Source organism: Eubalaena glacialis, chromosome 16 (genome assembly GCF_028564815.1).
Source record: "Eubalaena glacialis isolate mEubGla1 chromosome 16, mEubGla1.1.hap2.+ XY, whole genome shotgun sequence".
NCBI lineage: Eukaryota > Metazoa > Chordata > Mammalia > Artiodactyla > Balaenidae > Eubalaena > Eubalaena glacialis.
The window spans coordinates 54864197-54889393 of record NC_083731.1 but is presented as its reverse complement, the minus strand read 5'-3'; the positions used below and the strand labels follow the sequence as shown (position 1 = coordinate 54889393).

The window sequence follows — 25197 nt, the reverse complement described above, 5'->3', positions numbered from 1 at the left end:
TGGCTTTGAATGCAACTACTTTATCTGCCAACTTGAACAAGTTGGCGTTCTCCCCTGAAGTGACATATTGAGTTCATTGAGTAGGTTGAATATGTCACAAGAAAGTTTTGAGACACATTCTGTATCACTGAAATGTGCTGCCAGTGTTGACTGTTTTTCTAAAAGAAATCTTTGGAGTGGCTCTCATAACTCAAAAACTCTGGCCGGTGATCTACCTTTAGAAAGCCATCTCACTTCTGTGTATAAGAGAAGACATGTGTCCTCTGCATCCATCTCCTCACAGAGCTGCACAAACAGACTTGTCTTTAATGTGGTTGATAATATTAATCACATCCTGCCAAACGTTGTTAAGTTCAGGCAACACTTTTTGGCTAGCCAGCATTTCTCTATGGATGACACAGTGCGTAGACTCACATTTAGAAGCGACCTCTTTGACCCAAGTAGTGAAACCAGAAACCTGTCCAGTCATGGCAGTCACTCCATCCATGCATATACTGACACAAAATGACCAATTCAGTTTTCCTGATATGTAATCATTCAAAGACTTGAATAGTTCTGCAGCTGTGGTGTTCATTGGCAACAAAAGTGCACATAACATATCTGCATGCACATCCTCCTGAAAAATATATCACACAAAAACAGGCCTTGTTGCCTTGTTGTCAACATCAATAAACCCGTCAACCTGGATTGTATATCATGGTGACTCATTAATACTCTCTAACAATTATGCCTCAATATCCTCTGCTATTTCATCAATTCATTTAGCTATGGTGCTAGCCGAAAGAGGAATATGTGCCACCTTTTGAACTGCAACCTCCTCTAAAAGTTCACAACAAATTTCCTTAGCAACAGGCAGGATCAACTCTTCACCAACAGCAAAGGGCTTCTTAGCTTTAGCAATGCGATTGGTGACTAAGAATTATACTCTCAATGCAGACACATTTGATGAAGTGGTGGCCTTCAATAATTGCTTCTGTTCTTCCTGTTCACATTTTTTTTTCTTTTGAGAAACTACAGAGTCTTGTCTTTTAATGCAGGGTGCTTGGTCTCCATGTGGCAAAGCAGTTTTGAAGGTTTCATGGCTTCATTGGATAGCCGGTCACCACATATTATACAAAGCAGGCTTGGAGAATGTGGATCACCTGTTTCATTGAACCCGTAATTTAAGTAGGACTCTTGGTATTTTCTTTTAAATGCAGCTTTCCTTTGTTGGCAGTCTTAGAGTCTTCTGTTGTCTCATCATTGGGTCTTTCCCCCTTTTCAAAAAGCTCTCCGCAATGTTTGTTTTTTTACTTATTTTGGCTAGGGTTAGCTTATGGGCTTACCAAAACTGTGACTGAGACAAGTGCGCAGTGCGGGAAAGAGGCGTGGAGGGAAGTGCTAAATAAAATAATGGGCGTGCCACGCACGGACTAAAATAAGTGTAGGATTCTGACTTAAAGCCTGCCGCCAGATGCAGTTGTACAATTGAAGTACATCAACTCACTTGCCACTACAAATCTTGCCACTAGATGCAGCTTAATTGTCACTTGCCACTCACTGATAGGGTTTTGCTATGAGTCTGCAAACAATTGATTTATTATGGTCTCTGTGCAGTCAAACTTCTCTGCTAATGATAATCTGTATTTGCAGCCACTCCCCAGTGTTAGCATCACCACCTCAGCTCCACCTCAAATTATCAGGGATTAGATTCTCATAAGGAGTTCACAACCTAGATCCCTCACATGCGCAGTTCACAGTAGGGTCCGTGTTTCTATGAGAATCTAATGCCGCCACTGATCTGACAGGAGGCGGAGCTCAGGCGGTAATGAGAGTGATGGGGAGCTGCTGTAAATATAGATGAAGCTTCGCTCTCTCACCTGGCACTCACCTCCTGCTGTGTGGCCTGGTTCCTAACAGACCATGAACTGGTACCGGATTTGGGGACCCCTGGAATAGAGCAAGGAAAAATTACTGACCAATATCTCTTATGAAAATATATGCTAAAATTCTTTACAATATATTAGAAAGTGGAACCCTATTTAGAAGTGATAATACAACTTTTAAAATTGGGACATATTTCCAAGGAATGAAAGATTTGTTTAATATTTGAAAATCAATGTAATTCACAATATTAATAGGTTAAAGGACAAAGGCCTTATGATCTCAAAGGTACAGAAAAACGCTCAAATAGTACACCACCCCCCAAAAATCCTACAAACTCTCAGAAAACTAGGAAGGGAAGATAACTTACTCAACCTCGTAGAGAGCATCTGTGAAAACGCCTACAAGTAACATTTATTTAGTAATGAAATAATGAAGGGTTTTTGCCTAAAGTCAGAAGCAACTATTAGATATGAATTTTGGAAGATTACAGGACAAAAGGTCAACCTACAAAAAAAAAAAGTGTGTCTTTATATTCTAGCAGGAAGCAACTGGAAAATAAAAATTTGAAGAGATAATATTTAGGGACTTCTGCTTTTGACCAAAATGGTAGAAACATTTATCTTTCCAACTTAAACAAATAAAAATGATATGTAAACAACACTTTTCAAGACACTGAACATCAGACAATGGAAGACAATGATATCTGATAGATAGAAAACAAGAGATGTGGGTCCTCCTATTGGCAAAATTACTGCCTCAAGAGCATTTGCAAATGGTGGTGCAGGGAAAGATAATGCAGATGAAGTTCTTGAACTTCTTGAGTTGAGAAGACTGACTGAATATTCAATAACAGCAAGATGATATGAATTCATTGGACCACATACCAGAGAGGAGAAACTTGCATGAAGAGGGAATACTGGAAAACTGTGAAGGGTCTTTTTCAACTATTCAGCAGAATATTGTCCAGAACATATAGGTAAGGTAACTACATAATTCATGGAAAGAATGTCTAGAATATATTAGAGAGAACAGTACTCAGTTCCCTTATGAGTTCCTGGAAAAAGCCTTGATTCACGGGTCATCATGTAGAGGATTCAGAAGAGTTTTGCCTTAGAGTAGAGCATAATTGGCTCCAAAACCTACTATTGTGAATCTTAACATAATTTAAAAACATGACCAAAAAGATCAAACTACTTTAGAGTAATTTAATGACATCTCAGTACAAAACTCAATAATATATAGGAACTGAAAAATATCCATTACCCAATAAGTTAAAATTTTAAATTTCTGTCTTTCAAACAAGTATAAACAGGCATGTTCCCCAACATGGTAACTTGCTTCATCAAAGCCAGCAAAGGAGAAATTCACTACAAGGACAGAAGTCATTACTTTATGTAACCTAATCATAAAGATGATATCCTATCACGTTTGTCATATTCTATTGATTAGAATCAAGTCACAACTCCCAACCACACTTTAAAAGAAAGGAGATTACCAAACACTTAAATACCAGGAGGTAAAGATCCTTGTGGCTTATATTAGAGGGTGACTACTACAATAATAAAATTGCTCAAATTCAATTATGTAAGAGAAAAAATTAGAGCAAGCAGAGGGGAAAATAAAAGCACATTATGTGCAGAGGAAAAAAGATTAAAGATGATAGCAAATTTCTTAGTAAAAACAAGTACAGAAGAGAAAAAAGGAAATCAACATCTTTAAAATATTGAAATAAAAAATACTGTTCACTTAAAATTCTATACTTAGCAAAAATATGCTTTTATAATAAATGTGAAATAAAGATTTTTCAGAAATGTAAAAGCTGAAAGTGCTCATCACCAGCACATGTGCATTACAGAAATATTAACAGAAATTTCAGGCAGAATATGTATTAATAGATATCTATTCATGCATTAACACATTATCCCACAACTTAGCCACTTACAACCAAAAGCATTTATCTCACATAATTTCTGAGATTCATGAGTACAAGAATGGCTTAGCTGGGTGGTTCTAGTACAGGGCCTCTCACATATATTCAGTCACTTTGTCAGGTGGGGCTTTTGTTATTTCAGTACTCAGTTGGGGCTTGAGAATTTCTACCAAGGTGCCTAGATGTCCTCATGACATGGCAGGTGGCTTCCCACAGAACAAGTGATCAGAAACACACACACACACACACACAGAGAAAGAGAGAGAGAATCTCATTATGGAAACTACAGTCTTTTTTGACCTAATCTTGGAAGCAGAATCCATCACTTCTGCTGTATGATGTTACTGGTCTCACAGGCAAACCCTGATACAATGTGGTAGGAGACTACACACGGTTACGATGATCAGAATGTGGGAATCGTTGAGGTTTATTTCAGCCTAGCTACCGCAGTCTGCCCTCTGGCTCCAAAGATTAATGCACCTGCCACCTGCAAAATATATGTCCACCTTCCCAAGACTCACAAAATCTCATCTCATTAAAAAGTCACCTCAAAATCAGAATCCTATCATCTAAATTAGGTCTAAGTCTGAATTAAGCTCCTTGGGTTTAGTTCCTATAGCACAGTCCTCAAGTCTGGTTTCTCTTAACCTGTGAAATTTAAGTTATTTGACCCTCATTCACGCAATATATAATGGTGGAATATGCATAGGAAATCCACTAAAGACATATATGTTCAAAAGAGAGTAAAACGGGAGACACAACGTAGAACCTTGAAATCCAGTTAGGCAGATGTTGGAAGTACCTTGATTAGTTCTAAAGGCCTGGAAAAAATTCTCTATGGCTCTTAGCTCTGCCATCTCGGCTGTTATTTCTGCCTTCTCGGCATTCCTTCCTTTTACATGAAGGTAGCACATGTTTGTAGTTGAGTAATGTTTTTCAGCCTGCTTCCCAATAGTAGAACGGGGAGGAGGGAAGAGATAGAGGGCAGGGGTGGTACAAAGGCCTCTTTTCATTGTGAATGGGCTCTGTCCCTTTCAGTTCAAGCTGGCAATGCTTTTTCATATATAATTCTTTGTGAGTCTTCTGTGAATCTTATTGAAGTCCACTCAATTCGACAAAAGCTACACCAACTAATCTCTGTGAGGTAAGATAGGCTTAACCTTAGATGGGTCTCTGCTGAAAAACAACACTCAATTTTCCTAGGAGTCCTAATATTTGATTGAGAATATATGTAAAACACACCCTTAATAGTTTTGGAGAATGTTTTTCTAATTATAGCATTCTGAGGCACCAATGTTGATGGTTCTGAGGTTTGAACGAAATATTTTATAGTCATGCCTTCAGAATTATCATTTCCTCATTGCAGTGTCCTGGCTTTGATCCTTCCTCAGAAGCCATTAATTAGTTTTGTACCATTTGGCAGCCAGATAGGCTGGAGATTTTCAAAACCACGAAATCTTTGCTTTCTTTAAAAAAATTAACCATTCTTCCTTCACTCTCCTCTCACAATTTTCTTACAATAAGCATATAAAAATTAGGTGGCTCTTCAAATACTCTAGAAATCTCCTTAGGTTATGTACTCAGTTTGTTAGACAATTTTCTAACTTCCATATAAGTTGCTTAACTTTCTGCTAGTACATCACAAGAATTCCTACAGTTTTAAATAACATTTGCCTCATTCTCTTCAAGGCACTTTAGACCTTCACCGATATAAATAGCCAGTTCCAAAACAACTTCAAAGTTATAGCACTCCACTTACAGTCACCAAAATCCTTATTAGTTATCTACTACATCATAGAAATTTATGCCAAAATCTAGCAGTTTAAAACAAGAAATATTAATTCACAAAGTTTCCTAAGGTGAGGAAGCTATGAGTAGATTATCTGCACAGTACTGGCTCAGGCTCTCTCACACAGTTGATGTACAAGATGGGAAAGGAACACAGAAGGATATGAACCCCAGAAATTGGAGATTAAGGGGGCAAACTTGGAGACTGACTACAACAGAGGGAAAATGATGCTAGATGGAAATTCTGAAGTAAAATATCGAAAATGGTAACTACAAGGTTAAATATATAGACTCTTTCTTATTATCTAAATTTCTTTAAAGAACAATTGACTTTAAATAAAAACAATAAGAATATAGTGTCATTAATATTAAGCTGATATTATTTATGCCTATGTAAGCATGTCCATCATGTTGAGTCTAATCGATCAAGGTATAGATTAAAGACAACATAATTAAATGTAAATTGTATGACAAAAATAACACGAAAGCCAAGATGAGAATAACTGAAGTAAAATATTGAAATTTTCTTATACTATAGACATGTGGTATAATATCATACTTCAAAGGAAAACTGTGATAAATTAAAGATATGTAATATAAACACTAAAGCAACCACTAAAATAACAAAACAAAGAGTTATAATTAATGAGATTTCAGGAAGACAAAAGATAATTGTAAGCATCACTCAAACTCAAAACAGCAGAGAAAGAGGAAAAGGGGAACAAACAGCAGACGAGACAAATAGAAAACAATAGCAATTTGATAGATTAAACTAATTATGTCAGTTTTCACATTGTAAAATATCTGAACATTACTAAAAAAAATAAAGACCTAAATAATTGGACAGATATATATTGTTCCTAGTTCAGAAGACATGATATTGTTAAGATGTCAGTTCTTCTCAAATTTATCTTTATAGTCCACACGTTTCCATCAAAATTCCAGTAGAAATTTTTGAAGACATTGAAAAGCTGATTCAAAAATTCATATGTAAAAGCAAAGGTCCTAGAATAGCCAATCCATATTTCAAAAGAAGAACAAATCTGGAGGATTAACAACTATGTCAACAAGTCTAAATAATCAAAGTGTTCCTATTTATATCACACAGACATTTATAATATGCTTCTTTATCAACTATCTTATACCCAGGATCATCATTTTCAGGGATAGAAACCAATCTGTTAAATGTCTACATTTTAATTTTCTTGTCTCCAGTGAAAAACTGTATTTACAACATTTTAACGTTGAAAGGTTTTTTTCTTCTTGCCTTTTCTAACATTCAATTATACTCAAACTGGTGCATTACACTATAATATTTAAAACACACCCTAAAAATATAGTTAGCAAGATTCAGCACAGGATAGTTGTACATTTGGTGGGATGCTCTATCTATCTGTGGCTAATGTAACTTCCCTAAATGTACTACCTCTTATTTCCCTGTAACCAATACAAATCTATGTAAAATATTAACTTCCACGGGTTAAATTTTAGAAAAATAAAACTATAAAACATATTACATTCCCAGAGCATATTGGTTGCTATCACACTGGGGTGAAAGAAGAAAAAATGCCTGATGCAGAAACAGTAACAGAAAATAGCCATAAAGAACTTTTTTCAACTTATGTTAATGTAGTGGCAAATGAAGCATTTATTTTTATCAAATGAGAATTCATTTGTTTTAGATAGAAAAATACCAGACATTGTAAAATGAGACACTAAAGCAAAAAAAAAAAAACAAAAAGTTCACATCAGTGAAGATGTTTCTATAGTCATAGAAATTTAGAGCCTTGGTGCATGAAAACATTATTTACAGTTATGTGAGGTACATAACAGTTTGGGTTGAGGCTTCAACTAACCAAGAGTCACAAAATATTGTCAGTCATACTCATTTTATATTATATGTGTTAGTATTAAACACACACACAAAAAAAATGGAGAATAGTTTATACAGTTTATCATCTGTTTAGAATTTTTAACACCATTTACTGTAATTTGTATATGACAATAAAAGTATGTGGGCTGCTTTAGATACATATTATCCATCTCTTCTTGCCTTGCTGGGAGGTCTTGAATAATGAGCTCTGTGAGCTATGTCATAAGAGGGCTTCCTATTGTACTGAGGCTATGAAAGTTACTAGTGGGAGAGCAGAGGACACGGGAGAGGGAGGTCAGCCATTTCTTCCCTATTCTCTCCCAGTTTTTGCACAATATCTCAGAAGATAATTATTTCCCTCCAGGACTATAGCTCTTCCAAGTCCACTTCTTAACACATTCTTGTAATGCTGTTTTCTCACATTATACTACAGATTTGGGTGCTAGAATAACATCCCAAGGGTGTTTTTCTCCAGATATTTTATCATCCCAGTAGCCTTTTCCTAACCCTGCCTAAATCTGTAAGTGGTCCTTTCATTTGGACCGTCTGGGAGAATTCTGTTTTCTGCAGTAATTCTAACTGATAATGATTTGCATTACTGAAATTTTTGTTTTGATAACAGGACTGATATGATTTTTTTCATAAATATCAAGGTTTTTGTATTAAGTAGCAGATATCTTTAACATTAATATGAATAATCATATTTGAAGTTTATTGAATGTTTAATATGTAATATTATGAGCAACATATATTTATCTTTCAATCCTCCCAGTAGTCCTATGAACTACTGTTGCAAACTAACCAAAGTCAATCGCATGGTGGTTCACAATTGTCAAGTTCTTTTGGTAAATTTAGTTGTAGACTATACAGAAGGATTTCCTTACTTATAGTATGTGAGAATAAAAGCAAGTCTTATTCTAAATTTTGGCAACAATGCATTAGGCCTGTTTTTTGAAAGGTTTGGTGAAAGGCCCACACTTTATTTGGAAACACAAATCAAGTCAGGAGACAGTGTCCTCTGTGAGCTAGAAGAAAAGCCATGAGTAATGAGATTTAGATCTGAGCCCTGTTCAAAAGGTATTAGATATCCCACTTTCCAATTTTCTTATAGCTCATTCATATAACAAGAGTGAGTCTCATAAAACTGTGAGACTCATGAAAACGAGAACAGTGAATCCTAACCACTTTTCCTGAACACCATTCATTTCACCAATTAAAATTTACTTCTAATGTCTCTCATGTTAATTGACATATACTCTGGTACAGATTTCAATAATGATATTTGATGTTACCAGAAAAGCAAATCTGCTGTGTTGATTCTACTAATGTATTTCAAATGTTAATCGCCTCAAGGTATAAATTAAGGGTCACATAATCATATTATAATGGTTCTATAAAAATATTTTTGATACAGTTTATTTTTGCTAGCAGAAAAAATGCAAAAAGCCAACTCCTAACAAAACCTAACAAGCCCATGTCTACTCTATTTATACTTCACCTTCTAATCAGTAACTAGCCGTGCCCCCCTCCCACTATCTCTCTATCTCTCTCTTTTCCCTCCCTCTCCCTGCCTCTTGTTCTTGATCTCTTACATACACATGCACACACACACACACACACACATTGTCATTTTGCCAAACCATTGGATAGCTGCATGTTATTTGATACTTTGTCCCTAAACACCTAAATATCTCTTTACAAAAATGATATTGTCCTATATAATCATAATATAATTACCAAACTCAGGAAATTTATCATTAATACTACCAAAGCAAAAATTGCACCAGTCAAGAGTAAATATGGTAAGAAAAACTTTATTCAAGGCTGTTGCAATACTGTAGAGAGACCAGAACATATCCTGAATTCAACTCTACTGAAATAATGAACTGCAGAGTTATTAAGACCTGGAGTAGGCCTTCTCTGATTGCTAATTGACCTTACCAAAAAAAGGAAACTTTATCTTATCTTCATGATAGGACACAGTTTCACAGCTTGAAGTAAGACACCCACCAAAATTTGGCTCCTACCTTCCCCACAGAGACTGAAAGATAGGAGCTCTATCTTCCTTGATGATATTTCAAAGAGATGACACAAAGGTGCATGAGACAGTCAGTTCTAGTTTGTAATACTGATAAGAGGCTTTAAAAAGATTTACATCTCAAAGAAGAAGAGAAAGAATTTGCAATGACAAGTTTTTTGAAGTATATCCTATAAAAAAAGGAGCGGAGGGACCTTTTTTGTTAGACCAGCTGGATTCTCTAAAAACTTGGAGTAAGAGAGAGGGCAGGGGCCTAGAGGCAGGGAGAATCCTATTTAAACCTTAGTCACACTGAGGGAAATGTTAAGATCATCTTGGTTAACACAATATTAATCATTCAATATTAATTATTTGCTAAAAGAAAATCAATATTAAAACTTCCTCATTTGTTCACAAAATGTTCTTTATAGTTATTTTAAAATCTGGGATGCAAGAAATAAACATGAATTGCTTTTAGTTTTCATGGACTTTAGTCTCTTGAAATCTAGAAAAATGATTCAGCTCTTATTTTTATGTGACGTTGACATTTGTGAAGAAAGCGGGCCAATTGTTTTATAGAAGTGTATCTATACTGAGTTATTTTTATAAGTTAGCACACACACAATATAACAAGTAGGTATTATCCTTGTCATTCATTACCTTTTTTCTGATAGTTAAACTTTCAAATACCTAAAAATAAATTTGCCTGCTTTTAATTGATTATTAAATAAACTAAACCATTTGGTGATTATATTAGCAATGCAATTTTAGCTTTAGGAATTTTTAAATCTTCTCACAAGTAGGCAGAATAAGTTGAAAGCTCAAACATAAGGTCTTCCTGATCATCAAAAAATGGTGAATTAGCATAAACTTCCTTCAATAGTAGCCCTAAGTAAACTAGAGATGTGAGAAAGAAGCATGGATCTGAATAATAAATATAAACAATGAAACATTAGAAGGTAGATCGAGGACTATTCAGTACCTGCTTTGAGTGTCTGGGAGCTGGTGATAGGACACCCCCTGATCAGCAGTGAGGGTTTAGTTTGGGGAATAACCTTTAAGTTCTGCTCTTACATCTTTCTCTTATACCCACCCATTTTAGTGTTGACATGAATATGTCAGGGCTGAATAAAGGACCGCTGTGGAAAGAACCAACTTCTGCCCCAGAGCTGATGAATTACGGTCTAATACTTCCAGTTCTAATTTTTTTCTAAGTGATTTATGGTGAAACTTTGCCCAGAGACATTGCCAGTTGAGAGTCAGGAAACAAGGATGGTGTAGTGCCTGGTGCTTCTAGCCTTGGGGTTCTTTGCCACTCATTTTTGACAACTGACGAGATAAGCAAACAAGACCATTAAAATGATTGACAGAAAATCAATTTACAGGAGACAATTATATTGTCAAAACCAGTAATAGCCAACTAAAAAATATAAATGACACACTGACAACAAAAACTGAATTACCTAGGAATTAACTTAAAACAGAATACAAAAGAACTAAAAGGAGAAATAAGTGTTATAACCTTATTAAGGGTTATATAGAAAGTAATGGAGATTGAAAATATTTGCCATTCTGTTGGTTTAATAAAAAATATTAATTTTTCTAAAATGAATTTATAAATTCAATGCAATCTCAATCCTAATTCCAGCTGGAAATAAAGAGCTCCATAACATCATTTTAATATTTATATGATAGATAGTTCACAAATATCCAAGTTAAACTCTTTTAAAATGTGGCTTCTTAACTCACCAAAGACGCAAACCATGAAGAATAAAATGATATGTTATTAAATTAAAGATTTCCATTCAATGATAGCAAGATCAAGTTAACTGACATGACATTTTTAGAAAGATATTTGCAATATCTAAAGCAAACAAAGGCGAATATCTAGATACTAAAAAAACGCCTAAAAACCAATAAAGAAATGAAGGAACCAAAGGAGAATAATAGGTTAAAAAATGTAATTTATAAAAGAATAAAGGCAAAACAACAATATATGTTCAAACCTATTCGTTAATTACTACTATTTTAAAACAATGTTGCTCTATACTTTATATTTTTTAGATTGTCAAAATAAAAGGTTGGATAATGAATGCCATGTGTTGTCAGGAATATGGAATATGGAAGCTTCATGCAATACTGGCAATGAAAAAGGCTGATGCAGCCATTCAGGAAAGCAATCTGGCATTATTTGGTCAGATTAAGAATGTGAACACTATGATGCAGGAATCTTATTTTTTGATACATATCCACAGAAATTCTTACACATATATACAGAGTATATATACAGAGTATATATACTAATATAGATTGTGGTAATGGGGCATGAGAGAACAATCTAGTTGATCATCCCTAGAGCAATGAAGAAGGACAATTTAATGAAGCATACTGTTGAACACTGTTAGTATTTATAAACAATACAGATAATATTTGAAAATTATTTGATTAAAAATAAGTTTAAATTATGAAGTCTATTGCACAATGCAACTAAACTAAAAATACACATAAACAGAAACAGATTCACAGATATAGAAAACAAACTAGTGTTTACCAAAGGGAATGGGGAGGGCAAATTAGGGGTATGAGATTAAGCAATACAAACTAGTATGTATAAAATAGATAAGTATCAAGGTTATACTATATAGCATAGGGAATTATAGCAATTATCTCGTAATAACTTTTAATGGAGTATAATCTGTAAAAATACTGAATCACTATGCTATACACCTGAAACTAACATAATATTGTAAATCAACTATACTTCAGTGAAAATAAAAATAAAGAACGTACACAAATAGAAGAACTTTCATCAAATGCATTAGAACAATTGAATATGAAGGGGAAATGCAAGGGTACTAGGATGGGGAGTAAACAGCAAATAAATGTGACTACTGACTAGTGAGATACCAAAAATAAATAAATAAAAGGATCCTTTCCTAAGTGACTTTCCTTTCTCACAAATTTAGGTCTCAGATTCTGAACCCAAAATGCATTCCAGTGCAGCAAATGGGAAGCTTAGGGAGCTGCATCTTATCCTCTACCAGAACTGATGGGATTGTACCCCCCAGTAATCAATAAGAAAGCTCAATGCTGTGTAAAACTTGGGATTTTTTTCCTTCTCTCTCTTCTTCCCTCCCTCCCTTCCTCTCTCCCTCCCTCTTTCCTTACTTTCCTCTCTCCCTCTTTTCTTTTCTCTTTTCTTTTCTTTTCTTTTTCTTTCCTTTCCTCTTTCCTTCCTTCCTTTTTGCTTTCTTTGATTTGTTCAGTTCATTCGTTCATTTATTTTTACAGTTTAACAATTTGTAATGGTATAGATTGGTTACAGGAATGGGATTTTATTTTCAGATCCATGAATCAATCAAAATTACTAATGCGCTTTTTGTCAAAATAAAAAAGGATAGAAAAAAACAACATGATAGTTTGATTCCAGAATATCTGTCTATGAATCCCTGCATAGCTTATATGGGCAAATATGGCAGATCATTTGGGACATATAAGTAAAATTTGAACGACATAGACCTGGGAATTGGTTAAAGTGTGAAACAAGGAGCACCAAATAAAGGCAAATGTAATTAGACTATTTCCTAGTTATGTGACAGCACTGGTAAATAAAAAGCAAAAACAAAAATGGTAAGGGTAGAATAAAGATAGAAACTAAAGCAAAAAAGAGTAAATAGTACTGGTTCTTCCAGTTACTGGAAAACCTTCTGATACTTCTGCTGTTGTTGCTGCTTAAGTAGAAATGATATTTACTTATAAGGTAAATACTTCCCCATTGATGAAAGAGGGAATAATTTGAAAATGATTAACTGAAAGACAGGGATCTTCTAGCACAATCCCTGACAAGTGGAGCCAAGGTCTTAGGCAATTATATGGGAGAAAAGCTTACAAGAAATATGAGAAACTTTTAGAGATGACCGGATATAGGCAGTAAATATGCAATGCCCATTAGAGGTAGAACACTCTAAAAGACCCACAGGTAAAATGTGGAGGGTACAGATATGCTCTGGTAAAAGACTGAAAATTATGAAAGGATAATTAGTTTTGTGTTTTGTCATCATTACATTAAAGTATAATTGAGATGGTATTATGTGCAAATGGAGAGATTTGAACCTACCATTTTTTAAATTGGAGGTGAGCCGAATATACCTTTTACCTGATTAAAATTGGACATTTGAAAACCTTTTAAATTTCTCTGACCATCTTCTCTAATAAATATTAACAGATACAGAATTCTGGGAATATAATAAGATATTATTCATCTGATTAAGAAATGGATCCAAGTAAGAGTATTGATTTCCAATAACTAACTTTTTAACAACTCCATCTGGCAGTAGGTTCATAGAGATTGACAGTAAGGCTATTGGGCAACAAACAAGGCAATTTCACTAAGAGATTTTTCTGGAAGAGATATAATAAAGAAATGCAACAAGACAAAGGTTATTGATATGTCAAAATAAATTTAACTAGCCCATTCTTACCCATTTTTTTTGTAATACAGCCAAACATTATCCACATTTATGTGGAGTGGACTTCAGTACTTTCTCACGATTCTCTAAATGGAAGATTTAATTCACTGGTATACTATCATAAAGGAATACAACAGCACTTAGACTGCAAAAATCATTAGAATCCATTGATGCATTAAGTTGAAAGTATAGTGATAATTGCTTCCTTAGAGAGACAGGAAAATAGGACAGTAGTCAGCAATATAACAAATAAAGACTGAATGATTTAACCAGACAAAATTCAAAATTGAGCAGGGTCTGTGAAACGTTGGGGACAACTATAATGGGCTGAAGTATCTATCCAAAAATGAGAAATAGAGTCCTATTTTTTACTGACCCCCACAACAAAATAGGTAGTACAGAAACTAATAGGAAAATTTGGGTTCTACTGAATCACATCTCTCATTTAGGGAGAATGGTGGACTCTATCCACAAGGTCCTGAGACTCGTATTTGAATGAGGCCTAAAAGTAAATAAGTATTAAAAGGTATTAAAAGGCTGTGGCTCAAACATTGCTTGTAGAACATTGTGATCCAAACACTCAAATAATTTTAAGGGTTGCTGAAATTTAAAGAATGGAGTCTTTGGTAGGAATTAAAAATTACACCTCATTGAAGATTGCTTGGATTTTGGATTTGAAATATGTTTACTGTAGCATATTGGTAGCTTGTTACTGGGCATAAAAAGAGACATCTTTCAACATAAAATGACATCAGCATGCCCAGTGAACAGAGAAACCTATCATGTTATGTTAAACATCAGAGAAATATTTGAATGAAGTAGAAGCAGTTCAAGATTCAAGATCATGTGACAGGAAATGTTAGAGGGAGTCCATTTTCTTTATGATAAGCTTGCTTTGATTCCTTTAGAGGCAATGTTGGAGACCCCAGGATCTCACTGCTCATAATGTCACATGGTTTGAACCACAATTTCACTTGCAACCAAGGAAAAAACAGGCTTTCTGATTTACTGATGACAGTCTCTGGATTGAAGGTCATGTTATTGTTTGGGAATCAGTAAAAATAAGCCCTGAAGTTGGTCATATCTAGGTGAAGGAAGGTGGGAGTAAGTTTATGCCATAAATACAGGTGAATGTTCAGTATTGAGCAGTGTAAGAGGAATTAGATATATCCTCAGAAAAATGTTAAAATATTTACAGACTCTTGGACTAAATACAATAGTTTTGAGATGCAACCAAGCAAATGGATCCTAGATGACTGGATATCACCAATATCAGGTATTTAGTTACAGAAGTTCTTCTGGAAATTTAGAGGAAGAATTAAGAGTTAGTAGCTAGCACAGAAGGGGGTTGGGATTTTAAAGCAGATGCCTTGGGCAGATCCTTAGTACCAGACACTTCGGTAAATGAAATAAGGCAACACAATGGTGTTCAAGCAATCCAAAGAGGGGCCAAATGGTGAAATATTCCTTTTACATTCACTAAACCTCTGTTGTGTTAAAGGATTGTACTTAGTATCATCAGGAAAAAAATAGTCTAAATATAGCTTAAGAAGAATTCCTTGACGTCAAAGAACTATGCACAAGGACAAACAGATTATGTTGGAACTTACTGCCCAATAGAAAATTTCACAGGGCAATCCTCAATTCTGGCTGCATTTTTTGTTTTTTGTTTTTTTTTTTGGCTTTGCACACATTACCTTAACCCCCAATGACAAAAATATATGTGACAGTTTAATCAACACTAGTTCGAACAAGCCAAGCAGGAGCTTTAGAAACAAAATTTGAAATTCTGAATCATACCACAATTAAAATACTGGAGGCTTACCATCATATTGAAAAAGATTTGCTAAACTTAGTATGTGCATTATTGGGAGCTCTATTCCAAGACTAGTCCTGACTGATAGTTAGTATTGAAAGAAAATAAAATAATTTTCGAGGGATTGAACATGTTTTTAAGTTGATAGGACACCACACATATCAACAAAGCTGGGAGAGGTTGTGGACACTCACCAAAAAGAACTAATGACTATTTTACCCTTTATGAAATCTAATACTTCAAAGATCAGTGGCCAGAAATGCTAGCGGTCTGCTAGTTGTCTTAAGTCCAAACATGAATTTAGGTATAAAGTTTTGTTATTTTAAATTTTTTATTACTTTCAATCAAAGAAAATTTAATAATTTTATACAAGTCAAAAAATAAATGTTAAAATTAGCAATATTAATTCAGTGAAATAGGTCTAGTTTGAGAACATTAAATTACTGCATGAAAAATAAATCTGATATAATTGACAGTAGGGACACAGCTTCTTTTGAGTTTTTCGTGACTAAAGCTATGCCTTATGATGGTTCAAGGCTTCCCCAATACTTTAAGTGAGAAATACCAGTATCATGAAACTTTCTTTTGGAAAAAACAATGCGATTGTTTTTGGTCCTCCTTGACCAGAATAAATCTTTACTTATTTATTTGCCATTTCTTTTTTAATACCTGATACTGTTCCAGATGACTATTTTTATTGATTGATTGATTGATTTTTGGCTACATTAGGTCTTCGTTGCTGCACGCGGGCTTTTCTCTAGTTGCAGCCTGGGAGGGCTACTCTTTGTTGCGGTGTGCAGGCTTCTCATTGTGGTGGCTTCTCTTGTTGTGGAGCACGGGCTCTAGGCACGTGGGTTTCAGTAGTTGTGGCACGCAGGCTCAGCAGTTGTGGCTCACGGGGTCTAGAGTGTAGGCTCAGTAATTGTGGCAGATGGGTTTAGCTGCTCCACAGCATGTGGAATCTTCCCAGGACCAGGGCTCGAACCCGTGTCCCCAGCACTGGCAGGCGGATTATTAACCACTGCGCCACCAGGGAAGTCCCCTCCATTTTTTAAAGTAATTAATTTATTTACTTATTTTTAAGGTCAACTGCCATTTTATTGGAGGCACCATCATGGGACTAAAAGCCAGGGCTGTCACCATTGGCTCAGCCATGGAAAGAGGTGGGTGTATACTGGATGAGAAAGAGCTTGGCACCCTATAGCATAGCCCCACAATCCCTAAAAGCAGGAGGGGGTGGATCATCTTGGCATCTCCAGCCTGGGCTGCTCCCAGACAGGGAAAAGCAGAGCAGAGCAGTGGAGGGGGTCTAGAATTCAATGTGCAAGGCTCTGGTATCAGCTCCTGTAACCTTAATGTCCCACCAAACCCCCAGCCTGTGCCTTTTAAGGAAGGGTCTGTGGAAGGAAGCTGCCATGGCTCAGGCTGGCCCATAGCTAGTGAGAGTGCAGGACTGAGTGGGAGAAGAAGAGGCTCTCAGGAAAGAAATGACAGGAACAGAGAGAAGACCATGAGAGGGTAGGAGAATTCCAGGAATGAGGCAGGAACAGCAAAGTGACAGACCAAGGCCTTTTGGGGTTGCCCTGAGCAAGTTCAAACCACTTCTGGAGACACTTCCACTGTTCCCATGCTCAGGACTCGCCTTGAAGGAGTTGCTCCAAATCTTCTCACACAGGTCAGTGAGGGTGGGGAAGTAATGCGAGAAAGGGTAACAGAGGGTCCTTGCAGGGCAACGATTCTTCCTGACTCCAGTCCCAACCACCAATCCTGTTGGATTTGCAAGTGTAGGACGTGCAGCGTCAGCCCACCACTGCTCATAGTCCTCCCAGTATAGTGGCATGTCCGAAATTCCCTCTTCATGCTGAATCCAAGGCACCAGGTTCAGGGAGTACCATAGAAGCAGACGCCCTTGGTAAAGTGCTTCTGGCAGCCTGGGTTCATCAATCTACAGTGAACCAAGCTGAGACTGTAGAGCCAGGACACATCCTGAAGCGCTTCCCAGCTTGTGTTGGCCATGCAGCAGGCATTCAGGGAGTAGATGTATGGAGGGAGAAGGAGAGGGAGATAAAGAGGGGGAGGGAAGGAGAAGGGAAGGGGGAGGGGAGGGGAAGGAAATCCTACTTGTGTTTGATCTGGTGCAGGGTGCTCAGAGCTGCTCCTGGTCAATTCTACTTGACACCAGTGCAACCCTAAACAGAAATGCAAATATAAGTATTGAAAGTATATGGAAGTATTTGTTTGTGAAACAGTTTTCTGGATGATGTAAAAACTCCTTATTTAGAGGACTTCCTCTTCACCTCAAGACAGAGTTACAAGGAAACAACACAGAACTGGAAAAAAAAAATGTGTATGTCAATAGTTTCAGACATTTGAAATGAGGCAGTGCAAAGCAGTGAATGTGAGAAAAGGGAAATAAAGTGAGCTGTAAAAGTGTCCCCACTAAATGCCTGAAGAGACTCCTGGCAATGGTAATAGTGGAAACCAGGCAGACCTGCCTGTCACCCTGAGTTGAGATGAAGAAACTGAGAGTCTGTGGAGACCAAGACAACTAGAGTTTTTAGGGAATAGTACAGGTGAGAAGTAAGTTGTACAGAAAGAGAGCTTCAGAGATCTGAATGCAATTTAGTACTGATCAACACATGGGTTTGAGTAAAATACCTGAGGTCAGGAAAAGAACTACCTGAAACAGGTTCAAAGAAAATTTTTTCCACAGAGCAATTAATAATTTGTGTTCCACTAGCTAAGGAGGAAAAATGTTGTAAATCATGGGGCATTGAGTAGAATACTCAGAAAGCTGTTGTTTAATTGGTGAAACAAAATTTGTCCAAAACTATAGACTTGCTCTAGCTCTATGTAAGGTTGAACCTACATGCAACTAACCCAATTGGATTGAAAACAACAAGAATATTTTTAGATATGTAAAAATATCTAGCGATCAACAAGGTAAAATTCAATGTGTCTGGCATTGCATCCAAAAATTACCAGGCAAGCAAAGGATGAAAATGTGACCCCAAATCAGGAGAAAATAAATCAAAAGAGACCAGAAATGACACCAATAGAAACCATATGCTGAATATCACTATATATATATATATATATGTATGTATATATATATATATATACACACACACACACACACACACACACGTATTGTTAGTTTACTTATTTTTATTTTTATATGATTTGGTATATATACACATATATATGTGTGTGTGTGTGTGTATATATATATATATATGTATGTACACACAGATATATGCCATTGCTGCACTTGAGTTTTTACATAAATTATCGCTATAGCAGCATGCCTGTTTAAAATGTCTTTTTCAATAATAAAGTTTCAAATGCTAAATCTCTCTTTTAAATCTACCATTTAAAAATAATATCTATTGTATTGTTTTTTATACATTCTTTTTATTGAAGTATAGTTGATATATGTTATATTAGTTCAGGTGTTCAACATAGTGATTCAGTATTTTTGCAGACTATACTACACCATAGGTTATTACAAGATAATATTTTTAACTCCCTGTACTATGCATTATATCCTTGTTTCTTATCTATATTTTATGTAGTAGTTCATATTTTTTAATACTATACCCCTAATTTGCCTCACCTCCTTCGCTTTACCCTTTGTTAACAAGTTTGTTTTATATACCTGTGAGTCTGTTTATGTTTACATATACACTCATTTGTATTATTTTTTTAGATTCCATATATAAGTGACATCATACAGTATTTGTCTTCCTCTGTCTGACATTTCACTTAGCCTAATATTCTCTAGGTCCATCCATGTTGCTGAAAATGGCAAAATTTCATTCTTTTCTTCTGGCTGAGTAATATTCCTTTATATGTATATGGTTATATATATATAATCACATCTTCTTACGCCAATCCTTTGTTGAGAGGTACTTGGGTTGCTTCCATATCTTGGCTACTGTATTTAGATAGTGCTGCTATGAACACTGGGGAGCATGTATTTTTTTGAGTTACTGTTTTCATTTTTCTCTGGATATATATCCAAGAGTGGAATTGCTGGATCATATCATAGGTAGATTTTTGTTTTTTTGAGGAAACTCCATACTGTTTTTCATAGTGGCTGCACCAATTTACATTCCCACTCATGGTGTACAAGCCTTCCTTTTTCTCCACATCCTTTCCAAAATTAGTTATTTGTAGGCGTTTTGATGATAGCCATTCTGAAAGGTGTGAGGTGATATCTCATGTTGTCTTGATTTGCATTTCTCTAATAATTAGTGATGTTGAGTATCTTTTCATGTGCCTGTTAGCCATCTGTATGTCTTCCTTGGAAAACTGTTTATTCACTTCTGCCCATTTTTTGATTAGATTGGGGTTTTTTTATATTGACTTGTATGAGCTATTTGTATATTTTAGGTATTGACCTCTTGTCAGTCACATCATTTGAAAATATTTTCTCCCATTCCATAGGTCATCTTTTCATTTTGTCAATGGTTTCCTTTCCTGTGCTTTTAAGTTTCATTAGTTTCCATTTGTTTATTTTTGTTTTTATTTCTTTTGCCTTAAGAGATTGGTTCAAAAAAATATTGCTATGATTTATGTCAAAGCATGTTCTGCCTATGTTGTCTTCTGGGAGTTTTTTGGTGTTATGTCTTATAGTTAGGTCTTTAAACCGTTTTGAGTTTATTTTTTTATATGGTGTGAGGGAATGTTCTAATCTCATTGTTTTACATGTGGTTTTGCAGCTTTCTGAGCACCGCTTGTTGAAGAGACTTTCTTGTCTCCATTGTATATTCTTGCCTTCTTTGTCATAGATAAATTGACCATAGGTGCATGGGTTTATTTCTGGGCTCTTTATTCCATTCCATTGATCTATGTATTAGTTTTTGTGCCAGACCATGCTGTTTTGATTACTGTAGCTTTGTAGCATAATCTGAAGTCTTAGAGGGTTATACCTCTAGCTTTGTTCTATTTTCTCAAGATTGCTTTGGCAATTTGGAATCTATTGTCATTCCATCTGAATTTTAGGATTATTTGTTCTAGTTTTGTGAAAAGTGTCATGGGTATTTTGATAGGGACTGCATTAAATATGTAGATTGCTTTGGATAATGTGGCCATTTAAAAAGACATGAATCCTTCCAATCCAAAGCATGGAGTATCTTTCCATTTCTTTGGATCTTCTTTAATTTCCTTCATTAATGTTTTATAATTTTTAGGGTGTAGGTTTTTCACCTCCTTAGTAAAGTTTATTCCTAGTATTGTATTCTTTTTGATGTAATTTTAAACAGGATTGGTTTCTTTTGAATTTTCTCTTTGTGATATTTCATTATTAGTAAATAAAAACACAAGAGATTTCTGTATATGAATCGTGTATCCTGAAACCTTGCTGAATTCATTTATTATTTCTAATGGTTTTTGGGTGGAGACTTTAAGGTTCTCTATATAAAGTATCATGTCATCTGCATATCATGACACTTTTACCCCTTTCCTTCCAATTTGGTTACATTTTATTTATTTTTCTTGTCTGATTGCTGTGGCTAGGACTTCCAATACGATGTTAAATAGAAGTGGCGAGAGTGGGCATCCTTGTCTTATTCATGAATTCAGCAGGAAGGTTTTCATTGTTTTACCATTGAGTATGATGTTGGCTCTGGGTTTGTTGTAAATGACCTTTATTATGTTAAGATATATTCCCTCTATAACCACCTTGATGATAATTCTTATCATAAATGGATGTTGAATTTTGTCAAATGGTTTTCTACATCTATTGAGATGATCATGTGATTTTTATCCTTTGTTTTGTTAATGTGGTATATTATAATGATTGATTTGTGAATGTTGACCCATCCTTGTGACTCTGGAATAGATCCAACCTGATCATGATGTATGATCTTTATCAAAAGGATATTGTTGGATTCAGTTTGCTAATCTGCTAATCCTAAAATTGTTGAGGATTTTTGCATCTGAATTCATCAAAGATTGGCCTGTAATTTTCATCCTTTCCTGGATTTGGTAACAGGGTAATGGTGACCTCATAGAATGAATTTGGGAGTGTTCCCTCCTCTTCAATTTTTGGAATATTTTGAGAAGGATAGGTATTAGTTCTTCTTTATATGTTTGGCAGCTCCTGTGAAGCTGTCCAGCCTTGGACTTTTGTTTGCTTGAAGTTTTTTTGTTTTTTTAAATTACAAATTGAATTTCACTTCTAGTAATTAGTTTGTTCAAATTGTCTATTTCTTCTTAAATCAGTATGTTTCCAGAAATTTGTCCATTTCTTCTAGGTTGTCCAATTTGTTGTCATAGTTCATAGTATAATATATTAATAAGTTGTTCATAGTATTCTCTTATAATTTGTTCATAGTATTTGTTCATAATTTGTTCATAGTACTGTCTTATGATTTTTGGTTGGTATCTCTGTGGTACCACTTGTTATTTCTTCTCTATCATTTCTTTTCTTGTTTATTTGAGACCTCTCTTTCTATCTTGGTGAACCTGGCTAAAGGTTTATTGATTTTCTTTATCGTTTCAAGAAACAAGCTCTTGGTGTCTCTGACCTTTTCTATTTTTTTCATCTCTATTTTATTTATTTCCTCTCTGATCTTTCTTATTTCCTTCCTTCTGGTGACGTTGGACTTTATTTGTTCTTTTTCTAGTTCTTTTAGGTGGTAGTTTAAGTTGTTTATTTGAGATTTTTCTTGTTTCTTGAGTGAGACCTATATTGCTATAAACTTTCCTCATAGAACTGCTTTAACTGTGTTCATATATATATGAGAAAGTTTTTTCCATTTTCATTTGTCTTGAAGTATTTTCTGATTCCCTTCTTTTCTTCATTGATCTGTTATTTTTTATGACCCTGTTGTTTAGTCTCCATGTGTTTTTCCTTTTCCCATTTTTCTTTTTGAAGTTGATTTCTAGTTTCACACCTTTCTGGTAAAAAAAAAAAAAAAAATGCTTGATGTAATTTCTATCCTCCTGAATTTTTTGAGGCTTCTTTTGTGGTCTAGTATGTGCTCTGTCTTGGAGAATGTTCCATGTGAACTTGAAAATAATGTCTATTCTGCTGTTTTTGTATGTAATGTCCTGTGGATATTTATTAAGTCCAACAGGTCTAATGTGTCATTTAAGATCACTGTTGCCTTATTGATTTTCTGTCTCAATGATCTGTCCATTGATGTAAGTGGGTTGTTAAAATCTCCTACAATTATGGTATTATTGGCAGTATTCCTAAAGCACTGTTCTTAAGGAAAGTTTGTGAACAAAATGCTCTTAATTAAAATTTAGGCATATACTAACATTATGTTTAACAACTTACCTTTTCACTTATTTTCCAGAGAAAAACTAAAGAAAAAGGGCAATATAAAAAGGACTATAATTCATCATTAGTATTACCAAATTAGATCTGCTTGTATATAAGAAGTTCTTGGATTTTATGACTTTTCCTTTCTAAATTTCTAATATTGTTCTACAAACCATTCATTATTGTAAGAAAAATTATTATCCTCAATTACTACATAGTTGAAATATGTGGGAAGTTAGAGAATTTGTTGAAATAGGAAACACAATTAACAGTTGGGTATGGGTAGCTCAAATAGCTAGATTCATGATTCAGTAAAGAGCCTTGTAACATCCAAGATAAAATATTCATCTTTGATTAAAAGTCCAGAAATCAGATTTTTCAACTATTTGGATTTTTCTAGCTCTCAAGCCAAAATTGGGTTTATGCTAATTAAACTCACAAGAGATTCAAAAATAAATCAGATTTCCAATATATATAATTACTCTAGTGATCACATCTTTTTCTAGGGTAGCAAGAAAATTAAAAATTGATCATAAGGTTGCCTGATGACCATGGAATGAAAGAATAGAGAAACAAATACTATTAGAAGATATTTTATCTACTTCATGAAGAATTGTAGTAAATTATTTCTACCTCACACAGCAAAGAACACTATCAAGGGGCTAAATTTCTCATATTCCCCCAAATTATTTCTTATTTCTGAACAGTGATAAATCCTTACTGGAGAATTTTGCTCCTCTGAAATCTACTGTATCATGTTATCTATTCACCTAGTGATAATTTCATTCTTTTGATGCTTCAGAGTAAGTCCCATACATACAAAACTTCAAATTGCAAACTTTCAAAGATGAGAATACGAGTTCCATCAATGTCAGGCATGAGTGAAATTGCAGCTTGCCCTCCGTCTCCTATTGCTGATGATCCTTCAGCTCTACCACCTCCCATCTCCTCTCCCTTCTCCAGTCAGTAACTCTTCTTGCCTGTTCACTTGATGCCAGACCCTGTATGCCAGCTGCTGTAATATAGTACTGTATTTTTCAAGGTATTGTACTATAAGATTAAAAATGTATTCTTTATTTTTGTGTTTGTGTGTCTATTAGGTATTATTTGTGTGAAAAGTATTATAAACCTATTATAGTACAGTACTTCATAGCTGATTGTGTTACTTGGGTACCTAGGTTAACTTTGTTGGACTTATGAGCAACATGGAACTAAATGAACTTACTTTTGGAAAAGAACTCATTCATATATAGGGGAATTACTCTGTTTTCACAGAACACACGGTGTATTTTGAATTGTCTACATAAAAAGGACACATTAAATATTTTCTGCTTTCTTTAATGATTAACTTTCAGAGTTAGCTTAATGTAGTTTACCTAAATTATTGAAACTAATCACATCCTTTCCCAAGTAACATTTTTCTTCAGTATGAAAGCTTCCATTTCATCTAACACATAACAATTGATAATCTGTTCACAACTGACAATCTCATTCACAGGATAAATCCAACATTATCCACTTGAGAATACAGAAGAGAAATGTGAGATATCTTCCACTGTTCTCTTTCTGTCCTCATATTTTATAATTTACAAAATCATGAATTATTTCTGTGCAATATTTTATCTTCCCTGTTTCCAGTCAAATTCTCACTGCCTGAGTTCAAAAACTTTTCATATTTAATATTAACCATAATAAATAATTTAATAATAAATGATAAATTAATTAATACATATATTATTAAAATAAAATAATAATACAATTACTATTAATTATATTATTAATGATGTTATGTTATATAGTTATTTTATATAATTGTTTACATAGATATATTATTACATAATATAATTATATATAGTATATATAATTATATTATATTATTATAATACAAAATTATGTACAATATATTATATAATATATTTATAAATATATATATTATATACATTATCATAATATTATAATATATAGTATATTATATTATACATAATGTAATATATAGTATGTTATATATAATACAAATATATGTTTATAATATGGCAATATTATGATATAAAATATGATATAATATAACAATAGAATATTACAATAGAATATATGTAATATATAATTATACAAATTATATATTAATATTTTAATATATAATAGTCAATATTAATATAATTAAT

General features: G+C 34.4%; 1 pseudogene; it reads right to left on the bottom strand.

Annotated features, from left to right (window-relative positions):
- Window positions 1–17235: 17235 nt before the first annotated feature.
- On the bottom strand, window positions 17236–17802 carry LOC133076358 (sperm-egg fusion protein Juno-like; annotated as a pseudogene).
- Window positions 17803–25197: the final 7395 nt, after the last annotated feature.